Here is a 16,487-nt window from a genome sequence, read left to right on the forward strand (position 1 = left end):
CATGGTTCCAGGTTCAGTTCCACTGCATGGCACTTTCGGCAAGTGTCTTCTACTATAGCCTCGGGCCGATCAAAGCCTTGTGAGTGGATTTGGCCGACGGAAACTAAAAGAAGCCGGTCGTATATATATATATATATATATATATATATATATATATATTTGTGTGTATGTGTGTGTGTGTGCTTGTCCTCCTACCATCGCTTGGGGACCGACGTTGGTGTGTTTATGTCACCGTAACTTAGCGGTTTGGAAAAATGAACGGATAGAATGCGTACTACGCTCACAAAGAATAAATCCTGGGGTTGATTTGTTCGACTAAAGGCGGTGCTCCAGCATGGCCACAGTCAAATGACTGACGCAATTAAATAACAGTAAAGGACATATGTATATGATATTAAATATATCAAATAAAGTGTCAAACACATATAGTATAAAAAATTAATAACTCCAGTTCTCGGGGCCGCTAGATTTAATGTGTATATAAACAGAAGGCTACTTGTTTCTCTGGGATTGGTTACATGATGTAAATACCTCTGATGAGACCCCAATAAGGGCCGAAAATCGATTAAGGCAACTCATTAGAGAAATCGTTAAATTTCACATGGGAAATCGAACTTACGATTTTCCGATCGTGAGTCGAATACCCTGACCACTAAGCCACGTACTTTCACATACACAATGTATACCATGCAATAAAATAACATAACTCACACAACAAATATTTTTTCGGAATCACTACAAAAGAATACAACACAACACATGTGCTTAACTGACGCTGATTCTGTGTTTTTATATTTTAGTGATTGTGTAAGGTAATAGCAATTCGTCCAGCTCACATTGTACAGTCACCATCAGTAATATAACACAATATAACACTGTTATATAACTGATATCTGATATCCTGTATACGCAATTGAAATAGAATTAAATTAAAACATCCATCTGTCTACCATATATAATCTATATACATCGTTCATAGGCAAGTTACTGCGGTTTTCGTTCATGATAACATCTCTTATAGCCAGGCTGTGTTATATATATATATATATATATATATATATATATATATATATATATATATATATATATATATATATATATATATATATATATATATGTATGTATATATGTGTGTGTATGTATATGTATGTATGTATGTATGTATGTATATATACATATATATATATATGTAAATATATACATACATATATACATATATATATACATATATATATATATATATATATATATATATATATATATATATATATATATATATATATATATATACATATATACATATGTATATATAAATATATATATTTGTATATATATATGTATATATATATATATATATGTGTGTGTGTATGTATATGTATGTATGTATGTATGTATGTATGTATGTATATATACATATATATATACATATATATATATATGTAAATATATACATACATATATACATATATATATACATATATATATATATATATATCCTTTCAGAGTCGAAAAATTAAGTACCAGTTGTGTACTGTGGTTGATTTAATCGACTGGCTGCCTTCCCAAACATTTTCGGACCTTGTTCCTAGAGAAGAAAAGATTACTATACAGGCACAACATATAATTGGTTATTGTAATTATTTTAATATATACACATCAACTTACCTAACCTATTATGTTATCAAAAAAATATAATAACCATTGTTGATTAATAACTTGCAGCCCTGAAATAGCCCGTTCCAGTTAATTAGAGTACACACAAACAAATGAACAGACTGAACATACACACACAAACATAAGTATATATATATATATATATATATATATATATATATATATATATATATATTTATTTATATATATATGTTGTTGTACTTGGGGATGGTCATATTGCCAGTTATATATATATATATATATATATATAAGCGAGTAACCTGTGGGTTGAAGCCAAAATTATTAACTCAATTTTTATCTTTATTAATACAATCAGAATGTGAAAAAAGGAACAGTGTATTTATAATTGTAGTTAGTTTTAATTTAGTTCAAGAATTAATTAAACTGTTCAAATTATTTCCCTTCACAATTAACACACCATTTTAAATACATTTTCAGATGCAATTAGGAGAAATGGAAACAATTAGTTAATTCCAATTGCAACCATATTTTGTAACAAAAGCGAACTGAAGTTTCTGGCATGATAGTTTACATATGTGTGTGTGCGTGTTTACACACACACACACACACACACACACACACACACACACACACATATATATATATACAGATGTATATAAGTATATACATATATGTATACATGTATATGTATATGTATATGTACATATATACATATACACATATGTATATATTCTTTTACTCTTTTACTTGTTTCAGTCATTTGACTGCGGCCATGCTGGAGCACCGCCTTTAGTTGAACAAATCGACCCCAGGGCTTACTCTTTGTAAGCCAAGTACTTATTCTCTCGGTCTCTTTTTGCTGAACCGCTAGGCTACGGGGACGTAAACAGACCAACATCGGTTGTCAAGCGAGGGTGGGGAGAGAAACACAGACACACAAATGCATACATACATTCATATATATATATATATATATATATATATATATATATATACGACGGGGCTAGTCAATATACCGCAACTTGCACGCGTAACGGGCTTGCTACCTGTAGCCTACCGTATCATGCTATTCGTTCTTTTCAGTTCATACTTTCTGGGTTGTTCTGGCCGTGCCAAGGATGCAAACCGTTTGTAACAGTTCTACTGGACATTCTATTCCTATTTCCCTTATATTCCCCTTAATGCCTTCTGATACTGTCCCCAAGGACCCAACAATAATTGGCACGGTTTTCACTTTCTTCATTTTCTATAGCCGGCCTATTTCGTACTTAAGAGGGTTGTTGTTACCTGTCTTTTCGCTTTCCTTCTTGGCTATTCGTGGGTCAAGGGAACATGCAGCATCATATATATATATAGAGATACAGCATATGCGGTGCATCTTGTCCACCACCACTAAGTCCGGTTTGTTATGCTCTAGCACCTGATCTGTTTAGACTAGGACATCCCAGAGAATTTTGCTAGTCTCCGACTCCGCTACTCTCTGTGGTTTGTGCTCATACCACGTCTTGCTTTTCTCTAGCCCCCACTTTTCGCACACTTTCCAATGTAGCACTTTCGCTACCTCATCGTGTCGCCACAACTCGTAGTGGTTTAAGGTAAGTCTAGGGCATTTGTTCGTGATATGAGCAATGGTTTCAATTATTATTGTTATTATTATTATCATTATTATTATTTTTATTATTAAGTGACAGAGCACCACATGCCATCAAGGTGACACTGGGGTACAAATATACAAAGCCCCATATACCCATCATGACCACCCGTCTGATAAGGGTATACTAGGCACATGCATCACAACCATATGTGCGCGACATGGTGATCTCATATCAAGACAAACAGCGCACAACCTTACAGGTGAGGCCCAGTTAAAATTTTCTACCGGTCGAGTAGCCCATCCCGCACAAAAGGTCCCTGAATAAGGGTTGTGTAAGGATGATGAACAAAACACCCATGTTTCCAGAGGTGAATTATTCAAATCCCAAAGAATTCCTCTCAAATCATGGCTATGATGCTTACCGACTACTTTTGCTCGTGATCAGAGATGCATATATCGTCAGCCACTAAAGGATATGCTCAACTGGTTGAGGCCAAGGAACTGACATGCAATATTATTATTATTATTATTATTTTATGTTTGACTTTTGTTTTGCATTTGTACAAGTTGGATCCAAGTCTCACCCAGAGACCTCAAGAGACAACAAGTTAGAAGTTCATGTAGGTGTTATTATTATTATTATTATTATTATTATTATTATTATTATTATTATTATTATTATTATTATTTACTTTTAATCTGCATGTTTGTTACAATCACTCGCCGAGACAAACCCAGTGTCCTAGGGCGAATGAAGGATGAGAGATATTACAGTATGACTGAAAGCTTGGGGATTTTGTAGTGTTTACATATTTTCCAATGTAAATACTGTCTTATCCTATCGTGGCGATTTTTGCATTCGTTTGGTGTCAGCACAGGACATCCCGATACGAGATGGTCTATTGTTTTATCAAATTTATCGCAGAATCTGCATTTAGGGTCAGAACCGTTTTGAAGAACGTCAGCCTGGTAGTTTTTGGTAAGCAAGCTTTGATCTCGTGTTGTTATTGTTATTATTATCATTATTATTATTATTATTATTATTATTATTATTATTATTATTATTATTATTATTATTATTTGTTTGGGTGCGTGTGTGTGTGTAAATCTGTATGCATGCCTAGATGGATGTCTGTCCATAAATACATGTATATGTATATATTAATGCGGATAACCATGCACCTGTATGTTTGTTGAATAAGTAATAAAAAAAACTTGGCATGTGTCCACACATACACACTGATATACATCATATATGTATCAACAAAATGAAACAGGAAATTTTCAGCTAATTATATATGATGAGTGTCAGCATGTATGTTTGCGCGCCTACCAATTTCGTTTTCACATTAAATTCCGATATAAACCGAATCTACACCAGGTGAAAAGTATTTTCAGAATATTTCATTAAAAAATACCCATTTTTCAGGCTGTTATGAGGAAATAAATTCGACTCACTCGTATGTATTATCCGAACTATTTTCCTCAGCTCCCAATAAATTTTTCACAGAATATTTTGATGTAGTCATAATCTACACCATTTGAAGGATATTTGCGGAAAATTTCATTGAAAAGAAATATCCATTTGTAGAAAGTCATGAGGAAACAATGTCGGAGCCTAGATATCATATTTTGTTGAGATTAAAAGCACAGATAAGAACAAATGAAACGAAACAATCGGAAAAAAATGTGTCAATATAATTTGAGAAGAATAGTTGTACAGGCCGAAGCACACACACACACATACACATGCTCATACACACATTCATATACACACAGTGTGCTCATCACAATCACTTCTCACATGTTTACTCTAATATATATACATATATATGTCGCTGACCACTACATTTATATTTTTTTCTCTCCTTGTTTCTTTCTGTGTTCCTTTCAGTTGAAGAGCGTAGGCTTGAAACGTAAAAGACTTTCTCTATTCCCGAGCGTTAAACTAATACATCCATTTGCTGTTTACACCACCTGTCTTCGTCTGTTGTTTTTTTTCGTAAATTCTCTCATATATATACATATATATATTTATATACATACATACATACATATATACATATATATATATATACATATATATATACATATATATATATATATATATATATATATATATATATATATATATATATATATATATATATATATATATATATATATATATACACTGTAATCCCTCGCCATATCGCGGTTCACCTATCGCGGTTTATCATTTAAGCTTACGTCGATCCCTCCGTGGTGTTGTTTTGCATTTATAATAAAATAAATGTATACGAATTATAAAAATAAAATTTTAAAAATATACAGTACAGTACTGTTTCTACTTCGCAGATTTTCACCTATTTGGAACACAACGCCCGCGATAGTCGAGGGATTGCTGTATCTTTTTTTTTTATGTTTTATTTTATTTCTGTTATTTGACTGAGGTCATACTGGGGCACCACCTTGGAGGGTTTTTAGTCGAGCAAATCGACTCTAGGGCTTATTTTTCTAAAGCCTAATATTTATTCCATCGGTCTCTTTTGCCTAACCGCTAAATTATGGGGACATAAACACACCAACACCGGTTGTCAAGAGGTGAGAGAGGGGACAAACACAGACACAAAGACACGCACATATACATACATATATATATATATATATATATATATATATATACATACATACATACATACATACATACATACATACATACATATACGTGTGTGTGTGTATGTGTGCGTGCGTATGTGTGTGTGTAGAGAGAGAAAGAGAGAGAGAAAACGGTAATCGTATCTACATGAAGAACTAACAAACAAGGTGAATATATACTGGAAGAGAAAAAAAACAATGATAAATGAGAGAAATAAACTAAGACCCTAGAAAGGCTCCCAGAATGAAGTCTTAAATACGTAAGAGATTCTCTATCAGTCAAGCTCTCCTCAACTGTTAAAAGCAAAATAGAAAATATCGATCGTACTCTGTATAATGTTAATGTTAATGGTAACCTCATTAGTAGGTGACTCGGGGGCTTTTAATGCCCTCCCTCTCTCACCTCTTTACTCGACTATTAAAAAGAAAGATAAGAAAGAAAACGAAGTTGATCGTTTATATTGTTTATAAATATTTTAAATGACCGGGCAGTGTTATGCCAAGTTGCGGTATATTGACTAGCCCTAAATTTAGAGCGAAATAAATTTATCTGTATTTACTTGCAGCTACTAGGACAACCAAACAGAAAAATGAGAATGAGTTATATCTACTCGATTAATAAAATAAGTATATATAAAAAAATAATAAAATTCTCCCTGATTCTCTCCCTTCGAGGGAAGTTTCTTTCTCTCTTCAGTTTCTTACCAAACCCTATTTGTCTCTGCCTCTGAAGGTGGAAAGAACCACAGGTGGCGACAGCAACAACAACCGAGGTCACCAGTCAAATTTCACACACACACACATATACAAATATATACGACGGACTTATTTCAGTTTCTGCCTACCAAATCTACTTACAAGGCTTTAGTCGGCCCGAGGCTAGAGTAGAAGATACTTGTCCAAGGTGCCACGCAGCAGGACCGAATTAGGACTCATGTGTTTGCAAAGCAAGCTTCTTATCATACGGCCACAGCCATGTAACCACACACGTGCTGTTTGCGATATTTTTCCTTCTCTGAACTTTTCCGTTTCTTTTTTTTCTTTTTTCTGAGGAAGAGCTATGCTCGAAACGTCACAAACTCTCTTTTATTTTTCTAACATTACCGAGTTTCAAACTAGTACGTTCCATTATCACGCACACACGCACATGCACGCGCACTCTCTCAAATATTCACTCATTTGCACACTCACACAAACTCCCAAAGGGTATAAATACGGTAAAAACTTAAGAGACTTCGAAAAATAAGAGCGTGTTGTTGGAGTGACGGATGCGAAAGGAAGGTCTTTGATAGCTAAGCTGATTGATTGGTCATCAAACGAATGATCAAGAAATCCATCGGTTAATTGGTTAACTATTGATTATGATGATTAACAATGATGATGATAATGATGACGACGATGATGATGATGATGATGATGATAATAATAATAATAATAATAATAATAATAATAATAATAATAATAATAATAATAATAATAATAGATAGATAGATAGATAGAGAGATGAGTTCTTAACTTTTGTATACGATTGCCAAATTCCATCACTAAGGTAAACATAGCTGACGTAATCCATCACTACGGCCAACTCAATGACAAAAAGCGCAACTTGAAAGTAACTTATTTATTGGTCCTTTGAACAACAATATTTCGGCATCTCGTGTGTCTTCAACAGGTTCAAAATAAAATAAATGTCAGTCTAATTCATTACTTTCGAGTTGCGCTTTTTGTCATTGAGTTGGCCGTAGTGATGGATTACGTCAGCTATGTTTACCTTAGTGATGGAATTTGGCAATCGTATACAAAAGTTAAGAACTCATCTATCTATCTATCTATCTATCTATCTATCTATCTATCTATCTATCTATTATTATTATTATTATTATTATTATTATTATTATTATTATTATCATCATCATCATCATTGTTATCATCATCATCATCATCATCATCATCATCATCATCATCAGCATCATCATCATCATCATCAGCATCATTATTATTATTATTATTATTATTATTATTATTATTTTGACCTTCCCGAAATATTACAATGAATTTAGACCACTTTATGTAAGATAGAAGTTGACTAGCAGAATTTGGTTGAATCTCAGCTCCTTAACCAGATGCGTTCGTGTTGGTGTGCCTGGTTAAGATGGTCTGGCACCAACCAGCTTTAAGGAGCAACAGTCATCACCGTAGTAGTGGTAGAAAATGCAGAAGACAGCTCGTCTGCGCTGGGAGCCAGAGGCTGGACTGTTATGGCGTGCAATACAAAAGCTGTGGTTGTTGCTATCGTTACAACACCGATTGCGATCGTTGGTACCGCCGTTATTGCGATTGTTGCTATTGTTGCGTTTGCTACTATTGTTTACGTTAACGTTGCTACCGTTTCCGTTGCTACTGTTTCTCGTCGCTGATTGTATTGTTGCTATCGATGGTGCCGATGTTGCTCTTGCTATGATTGTTGTTGCTATCGTTTTTGTGTTGTTGTTTTTTTTTGCGATTGTTATTACTGTCGCTGTTGTTTATGATGTTGTTGCTGCTAATTGTTCTAAGAGCTGATGTTGCTATTGTTGTTAATATAACTTGTAAGCGCGTTTGTTGTTGCCTGTGCTATTGTCGGGCTTGTTGAAGCCACTGTTGTGGTTGTTAGTAACAGTGATAGTGGTGGTGGTGGTGGTAGTGGCGGCGGCGTTTTGTTGTCGTTGTTGTTCTTCCTTTTGATGTCTCTATTGTTGTTGTTGTTGTTGTGAGGATTCTGCTCTTTCATGTTTTTCTTAAGATTGTTTGTGTAGATGTCGCTGTTATGATTTTCCTCGTTATTTGTTGTTGCTGTAAATCTCCTTGAAGTCGTTACGTTTTTTTAACTCTGGCTGTTGTTTGTGTTGTTATTGTTGGGATAATTGTTGTTGTTGTTGTTGTTGTTGTTGCTGTTGTCGTTGTTGTTGTTCCTAAACTAACCAATGTCCCCTCCTCACTCAAACACAAACTATGTCTATTTCGCTTTCTTCTCATCCCCTTTCTCAATTTCACTTTATAAACATCATCACCATCACCATCACCATCACTGCCACAACAACTATCACAACAACCACCAACATCTCCACTACCACAACCACCACTACCATCATCATCAACATCACTGCCACAATAACCATCACAACTATCACTATCACCACCATAACTATTATCATCATTATCATCATCATCATCATAAACAACATCACATGTTTATACATTATATATATTTTATCTATATTTTTATCCTGAATTTATTATTATTATTATTATTATTGTTCAGTAGTTTTATTTTTATAACGTGCTTTCACTTCACTACCGAGCGCAGCTCTGTGCGCCTTGGGTATGTGTTGTGGTTTGCTGTGGTGCTCTTATGGTTACTGTATTGAAAGTGTTTTGCGTAGGATGTGTGCAGTGCCCAGTAGTGCAATTTTCTGTATGTTATATATATTTGTAAGTCCTGGTGTTTTTGTTATGTATTTATCTGAATATTTTTTTTATTATACCTAAGGCCCCCTACTATGATAGGAATTGTTTCTGTTTTTAGATTCCACATTCGAGTTACTTCTATTTCCAGGTCTTTGTATTTTGAAAGTTTTTCCATTTCTTTTAGAGAGACGTTGTCATCTGCTGGTATTGATACATCAATTAGAAAGCAATTTTTTTTTCTTCATGATCTTTGACAACTATATCTGGTCTATTTGCCTTAATTTCTCTATCTGTGTGTATTGGCATATCCCAGAGTATGGTTGCTTTCTCGTTTTCTGTGACCTTTTCTGGCGTGTGTTTATACCATCTTTTTTCTGTTGTTATTCCATAGTGTTGGCATAGCTTCCAGTGTATATAGGTCCCAGTTCTGTCGTGTCTGTGAATATATTCCTTCTTAGCCAGGACTGGGCAGCCAGAGATAATATGATTTATTGTTTCTTGTCCATCTCCACAAATTCTACAGTTACTTGTTATGTTTCTTTTCATTATATGCTTTTGGTAATTTCTGGTGGGGAGGCTTTGGTTTTGTGCAGCAATTAAAAATCCTTCAGTCTCTGCTTTGAGTCCTGAGCGTCTCAACCATTGCTGGGATTTTTCTCTGTCTATTTCTTTTGCATTTAGTTTAGCCCAGTATTTACCATGTAGGGGCTTTTCTTGCCATCGTTTTATCATGGTCCGTTGCTGTTCTAGTTTTAGTTTGGATTTAATTTGTTTTATAACTTTTGTTGTTTCTTCTTCTTCTTCTTCTTCTTCTTCTTCTTCTTCTTCTTCTTCTTCTTCTTCTTCTTCTTCTTCTTCTTCTTCTTCTTCTTCTTCTTCTTCTTCTTCTTCTTCTTCTTCTTCTTCTTCTTCTTCTTCTTCGTATTTGTTAGGTAGGTTGATTTCTTGTTTGTATTTGTCAGCTTCCTTAAATACTGAAAACAGTTTTTTGTTTTGCTCGTGTTTTGTGGCTATTTGTATTAGTTTTCCTTGCTTCTGGAGTAGGTATTTTTGCAGTCCTCTGGTGGTTATTTTATAATAGTTTTCCAGCTGTATAAGACCCCTGCCACCTTCTGTGCGTTGTATATATAACCTTTCTATGTCAGATTTTGGGTTTATTATTATTATTCTCAATCGCAGAATAGTGCTAATAATATAGCCTGAACAGGATAAACTATCCCTATTCTGCAGAGAAAAGTGTAGGTGGCTAGCTGTGTCCACAGCTAGCCACCTAAACAGCGTTCAAACATGATAGGTGAGCTGGTTAGTAAGGTATATATGAGCGTTTATTTGAAATAAGTTGAAAAGGTGGTGGTCTATTGAACATGACAATTTCTGGATCTCTGATGTTATACCATGAGATACATCCACTATTACCTGCCACACTTGCTCCTAAATTGGCGTCCATTTTCGTAAATTCGTCGCTTTAGAATACTCCACAAGTTTTTTATTGGGTTTTCGTCGGGGGAACAGGCAGACCACTTCATCTTCCGAGATTAACAGAAGCTTAATTGTTGCACAGACTCTGTAGTTTTCTTCGCTGAGTGCGAGGGCGTATTATCTTGCATAAATATTATGGTTGTCTTGAAAGTGATTCTTTGCATTGTTAACCAAGGTTCAAGGTGCTCCTTCAAGAAGGCTATGTAAGCACCTGCAGTCATTTTAACACCGTCAGGGACTTTCCAAAAACCAGTGACAGCAGTTAAAAAGCCTCCTTTAAACAAAATACACATACAAAATCGTCTGAAATGGGCAGATAACACGAAGGTCGACTTTTCAAAAGTTTTGTTTACGGACGAAACTTGTGCTACCCTTGATGGACTGATGGCTGGAGCAAGGGATGGGCTGGTTGTAAATGAAGGAGATCATTATGAATGCTTGAGAGCGGGAGGAGGCATCATGATTTGGGCGTAGCCACTGATGAGAACTTCGCCTAGCAAATTATTTTATTTGCTAATTAGAGTTCGAGACCTAGGTATGGATCTAAAAAAACAAGGTAAAAGTTTTTATTTTTCATTCCCTTCGAAATTGCTCTTAAATGTGTTTTTGGATGTTTTGACTGCTCCTTCTAGCATGTAAGGCTGCCTGTTAAGGGTCGCCTCTCTTGTATTTAAATGTGCACTAATTTTATATATATATATATATATATATATATATATATATATATATATATATATATATATATATATATATATATATATATGAATGTATGTATGTATGTATGTATGTATGTATGTATGCATGTATGTGTGTATGTATGTATGTATGTATGTATGTGTGTGTGTGTGTGTATATATATATATATATATATATATATATATATATATATATATAACAAGAGGTTCTTTCACTTTCTATCTATCAAATCCACTCACAAAGCTTTGATCGGCCCGAGACTATAGTAAAAGACACTTGCCCAAGGTGCCACGCAGTGGAACTGAACCCGGAACCATGTGGCTGAGCAGCAAGCATCTTACCACACAGCCATGTCTGTGCCTATATTTACAAATTCGTTGGAAAACAGCTGTTGCTCTTAATATTTCGAACCATTTTAGTACTTTCTGTGCATAAATTTGTGTCCGTACGGTAAATTTTGTATATTTTGTGAAAATGTGCCAGTCAGCAGCTCTGGTTGATATATTAAGAGCATTACTACTTCACCAATAATAACATGGAATAGCCCAAAGTTGTATTTATAAGACTGCTACATAGACAGCTTCTTTGTTCACTGATGAGATTGAATTAGCAATCGAAACAAAACACCAAGTCTAGAGTAAATTGATATCGTTTTAATATTAATATTCGTACACACTATGGCATGGCATATTTTGCTTGTGTATGTTTGTGTGCGCATGTGTATGTGTGTGTATGTGTAGATGTGTGTGTTGTGTGTGTGTGTGTGTGTGCGCGCGCGCATGTGTATGTGTGTATGTGTGCACGTGCGTGTGTGTGTATTAGGTTAGATTTCATTAAGCTCTTCTTTAGAATAGTCAGCACTGTGACTTATAAAGATATATTGAAAGATGCATTGGGAAAAATATATGTAGGCGCGCGCGTGTGTGTATGTGTGCGTGTATGTGTTTGTATGTGCGTGTGTGAATGTGTGTGTGTGTGACACACAGAGACGTATATGTGGAAATGTATGTGTGTGTACGTGTATACACGCACACTTACATTGAGAAGTTAGAGAGAGACAGAGAGAGACAGAAAGAAAGAGAAAGAAAAAGAGAGAGAGAAATAGACGGACAACCAGGTAGACAAACAGACAGACAGAAACCGAGGTATATTAAAATATATTAATTGCTTTACATCATCTTCATATTTGCTTTTCTCATCTTCGGAAGGAGCCTCTATGCAGTCGCTTATACTGCTAGAAATAGCAGCAAAATCTGGAGTTAAACAATAACACCAACAGCACTACCACCACCACCACCACCACTATCACCACCACACCCATCATCATCTCTACTACTACAAGGACCATTGCCATCATCAGTATCATCATTACTGTTACCAATACCACGTCAACTAGCACTGCAACCACAACACCAGAACCACTACCTCTTACCACTTACCACTACCACCATTATAAACACTACCATTACTACCACTATCACAACCACTACCATCACCACCACCACCACCACCACCACTACTACTACTACTACTACCGCCGCCACCATCATAATTACCGTAACCACTTATACAACAGCCAGCATCATCATTACCTCTATTACCCCCACCACCGCTACTACCACCACAACTACTACCACCACTACTACTATTACTATCAACCTGCATCACTTCCAAACCTCATTCACTTTTCTCTCTCCTCTCTCTCTCTCTCTCTCTCTCTCTCTCTCTCTCTCTCTCTTTCTCTCACTCACTCTCTCACTCTCCACTCACCTCCACCACCGCCACTATCATTGTTTTACTCTGCAGTACCTCTTCTTCTTCTTCTTCTTCTTCTTCTCCTCCTCCTCCTCCTCCTGTGGTCACCTTTCTCCCACCGAACCCCAACTTCCACCACATCACCCCCCCACACACACACACACACTTTCACACACACACTTTCCTTCCGCTCCTCCTTATATACGCCATATGAAAGGTTTCACTTCTATACATCCATAGCAAGCCGAAGCCTCACACTTGTCAGCGGTTCCACATTTCACCGTCCCAAGCATTTTACTACCAGGGACATCGTCTTTATGTGGCGGCGCTGGCGTGGCTGGTGGCAGTGATTGTAGTGAAAGTTTTGGTGGTTTGTGGTGGGGGGGGGAGTAGTGGTGGTAATAGTGGTGGTGGGATGGTGATGGGGGTTAGTGATTGTGTTGGCTGTGGTAGTTGGTGTTGGTGTTGTAGCAATGATGGTGATCATTGTAGTGTGGTGGTGATGGTGGTGGTGGTGGTGGTGGTGGTAGTGGTGATGGTGGTGGTGATAGCGGCGACGGCAGCGGTGGTTACAGGGTTGCAGTGGTAGTGTGCTGATGGTGGTGGTTATTGTGGTAGTGTCACAGTGCTAGTGGTGATGGTGGTGGTGGTGGTGATGGTAGTGGTGGTGGTGGTGGTGGTGATGGTGGTTGTAGTGTTTAGGTGGTAGTGTGTCAAGGGTGGTAGTTTCATGATGGTGGTTGTAGTATTTAGGTGGTGGTGGTGGTGGTGGTGGTGGTGGTGATGTGATTGTTGATGGCGGTGATGGTGGTTATCTCATCATCTACTTTCTACTTCATATATAAAGTTGCTTTTTCTCTTTTTATTTATTATTATATTTTTTAAAATTCTTTTTGCGACCCCTAGGGTATGATTTCGCTGCTGCTTTTAACATGTCGAGTAGCCACATACATTGATAACGCTTTTGATTATATTTTACTAATTCATACATACATACACACACACATGTACATTTACATGCATATACACACAAACACACAAATACATGCATATATACATGCATATGCAGATAACATACACATACATAGGTACAGACACACACACACACACGCATACACACACATACATACAGAGAGGTTACATATGTTATTTATAAACAAAGACAACCTAACGTAATGTTACATGACATTTGCTAAATTTAAACTTTCTCATTTCTCTTTCAGATATATCAACAACCATCATCACGGTAAATTCCACTTTGACGCTGAGCTTGTGACTGTAGCTGTGTCAACAACAGTGACTTGGAGATCGCCGGCTCTGAAGTGTGGTTAGGTTCTTTGTAGTAGGAGTCAAGAAAGACGCGAGTCCTCTCAATGGGGATGTATTATCCTTGGTCAAAGAGATTCTCAGCGATTACACGTCGTAAGGACGGGCGGGGTTCTTCCAACGACAACCCCAGCGAGTTGATGTCGGCTATCACCAAGCAGCTTAAGATGTGTGGTGCACGATGATACTATCCTACGTAATGAGGAGAAGGCAGTTTATGATGGGCAAGATTAAGGCGAATTGATACAAAACCTATAAAATGTTGTGTCTAGGAAGTCGTCAGTAAGACGACTCAGCCACCGGTGGCCCCTACAGTTTCAAGGACTCACTAAACCTTTGGGATGTTTTAGACGGTACGAACAGATGTCACCTGACACTGGCATGTAGTCGCTCACCATGGCTACATCATTAGGTCTGAGGTTTTATGCCTTGTTTCTTTGATGTTATCTTTGATGTTATCAGAACGTTACTTTTTAAATTACCATAGCATCGTACAAAACTCATTAAAACTCTTATGTAAACAGCAGTATAATCTTTAACATTCTGAAAACAGAAGAAATAAGAGAATTAGGAAGAAATAAATATTTATAGTGAAGTACAAGTTTTATCAGCCTAATAAAATGCAGGTACTGTAAATGCTATAAAACAATATACTGTACTGTACAGAGGTGTACGAAAAGTCTTGAGCCTGAAAAAAAAAACATGGTACAAGACTTCTGGTGAAGGTACAAGACTTCAAGTCTCAAAAGCCTTGAAGGCTCGAAACTTTTCAGACACCCCTCGTACTTTGAGAAGCAACGATCCATTTTAAATACTGTTGAAACTTGCTTTCATGACAATCAATTAATTAACTCAAATTAGCACAAATTCTTTTAAATCTAATTAACAACACATTTATTTTATTTTATTTTTTCTAGGTCCCATTTGCTTGAGGGTTCCAGTTATTTGAGTACGGAATAAATGGAAGTCTAGTGTTAGATCAAATCATGTGTCATCTTCTTTGGTGTGCTGGTTTCAAATAATTCCTAATCATACTATAGGAATTTGGAAAGAGAAAGTAGTGACTGTGATGAAAGATGTGAGAGAGAGAGAGAGAGAGAGAGAGAGAGAGAGAGAGAGAGAGAGAGAGAGAGAGAGATAGAGAAATGAAGTTTTGTAATGAATGGTGGATTAACTAGATGAGTAAACAGGTGGGAGAGTGAAAGAATGATAGAAGAATGGAAGGTTATGGTGATGGTGGTGGCGGCGGCGGCGAGGTGATGGCGGGGGTGATGAGGATGATGCTGCTGTTGTTGTTGATGATGATGATGATGACGACGACGACGACGACGACGACGACGACGAGGGGAGGAGGGGGAGGAGAGAAAGCACGAGATAGGCAGCAATCGTCCAGCATTCAGGAGAAGAAACGCTGAAGCACCAATGAAGGGCGGAATAAAGATAAAGAGAGGAAGAAAGAATGAGTGTAATAAAGTAGAAAAGGGAAGGTGGAAAGAAGAAAGACGGAGCTATGCAACACAGGGACGAGGACGAGTAAATCAGAACTTTATTTAATGAAATAAAGAGAGGGAGAGAGTGATAGAATGACTAGAGATGGTAATGGGTGAATGAGAGAAGTTTGTGCATGATGAAGATGTGGAGAAGGGAGATAATTAGGAAGGAAGAGAAAAAAATGGAGGTAGAATTTGACCGAATGAAAAAGAAGGAATTATATATATACATGCATACACGGATCAATACATTATATATATATCTGTGTGTGTGTGTGTGTGTGTGTGTGTGTGTGTGTGTGTGTGTGTGTGTGTGTGTGTGTGGATATATATATGGATATATATATATATATATATATATATACACGTTTATATATATATGTATATGTGTGTGTATATATATATGTATGTATATAAATATATATATA

At 36.3% G+C, this 16,487-nt stretch overlaps 1 long non-coding RNA gene across 1 annotated transcript in view; it reads left to right on the forward strand.

The window, feature by feature from the left end:
* The window catches only part of LOC149134238 (uncharacterized), a 50,411-nt gene extending 34,361 nt beyond the window's left edge, over positions 1-16,050 (forward strand). The window contains exon 2 of the long non-coding RNA XR_016243239.1: positions 14,467-16,050. This is a non-coding gene — a long non-coding RNA (uncharacterized LOC149134238). The remainder of the gene's footprint in view (positions 1-14,466) is intronic.
* The last annotated feature ends 437 nt before the right edge of the window (positions 16,051-16,487 follow it).

This window comes from Octopus bimaculoides, chromosome 9 (assembly GCF_046866305.1).
Source record: "Octopus bimaculoides isolate indiv1 chromosome 9, ASM4686630v1, whole genome shotgun sequence".
NCBI classification, from domain to species: Eukaryota; Metazoa; Mollusca; class Cephalopoda; order Octopoda; family Octopodidae; genus Octopus; species Octopus bimaculoides.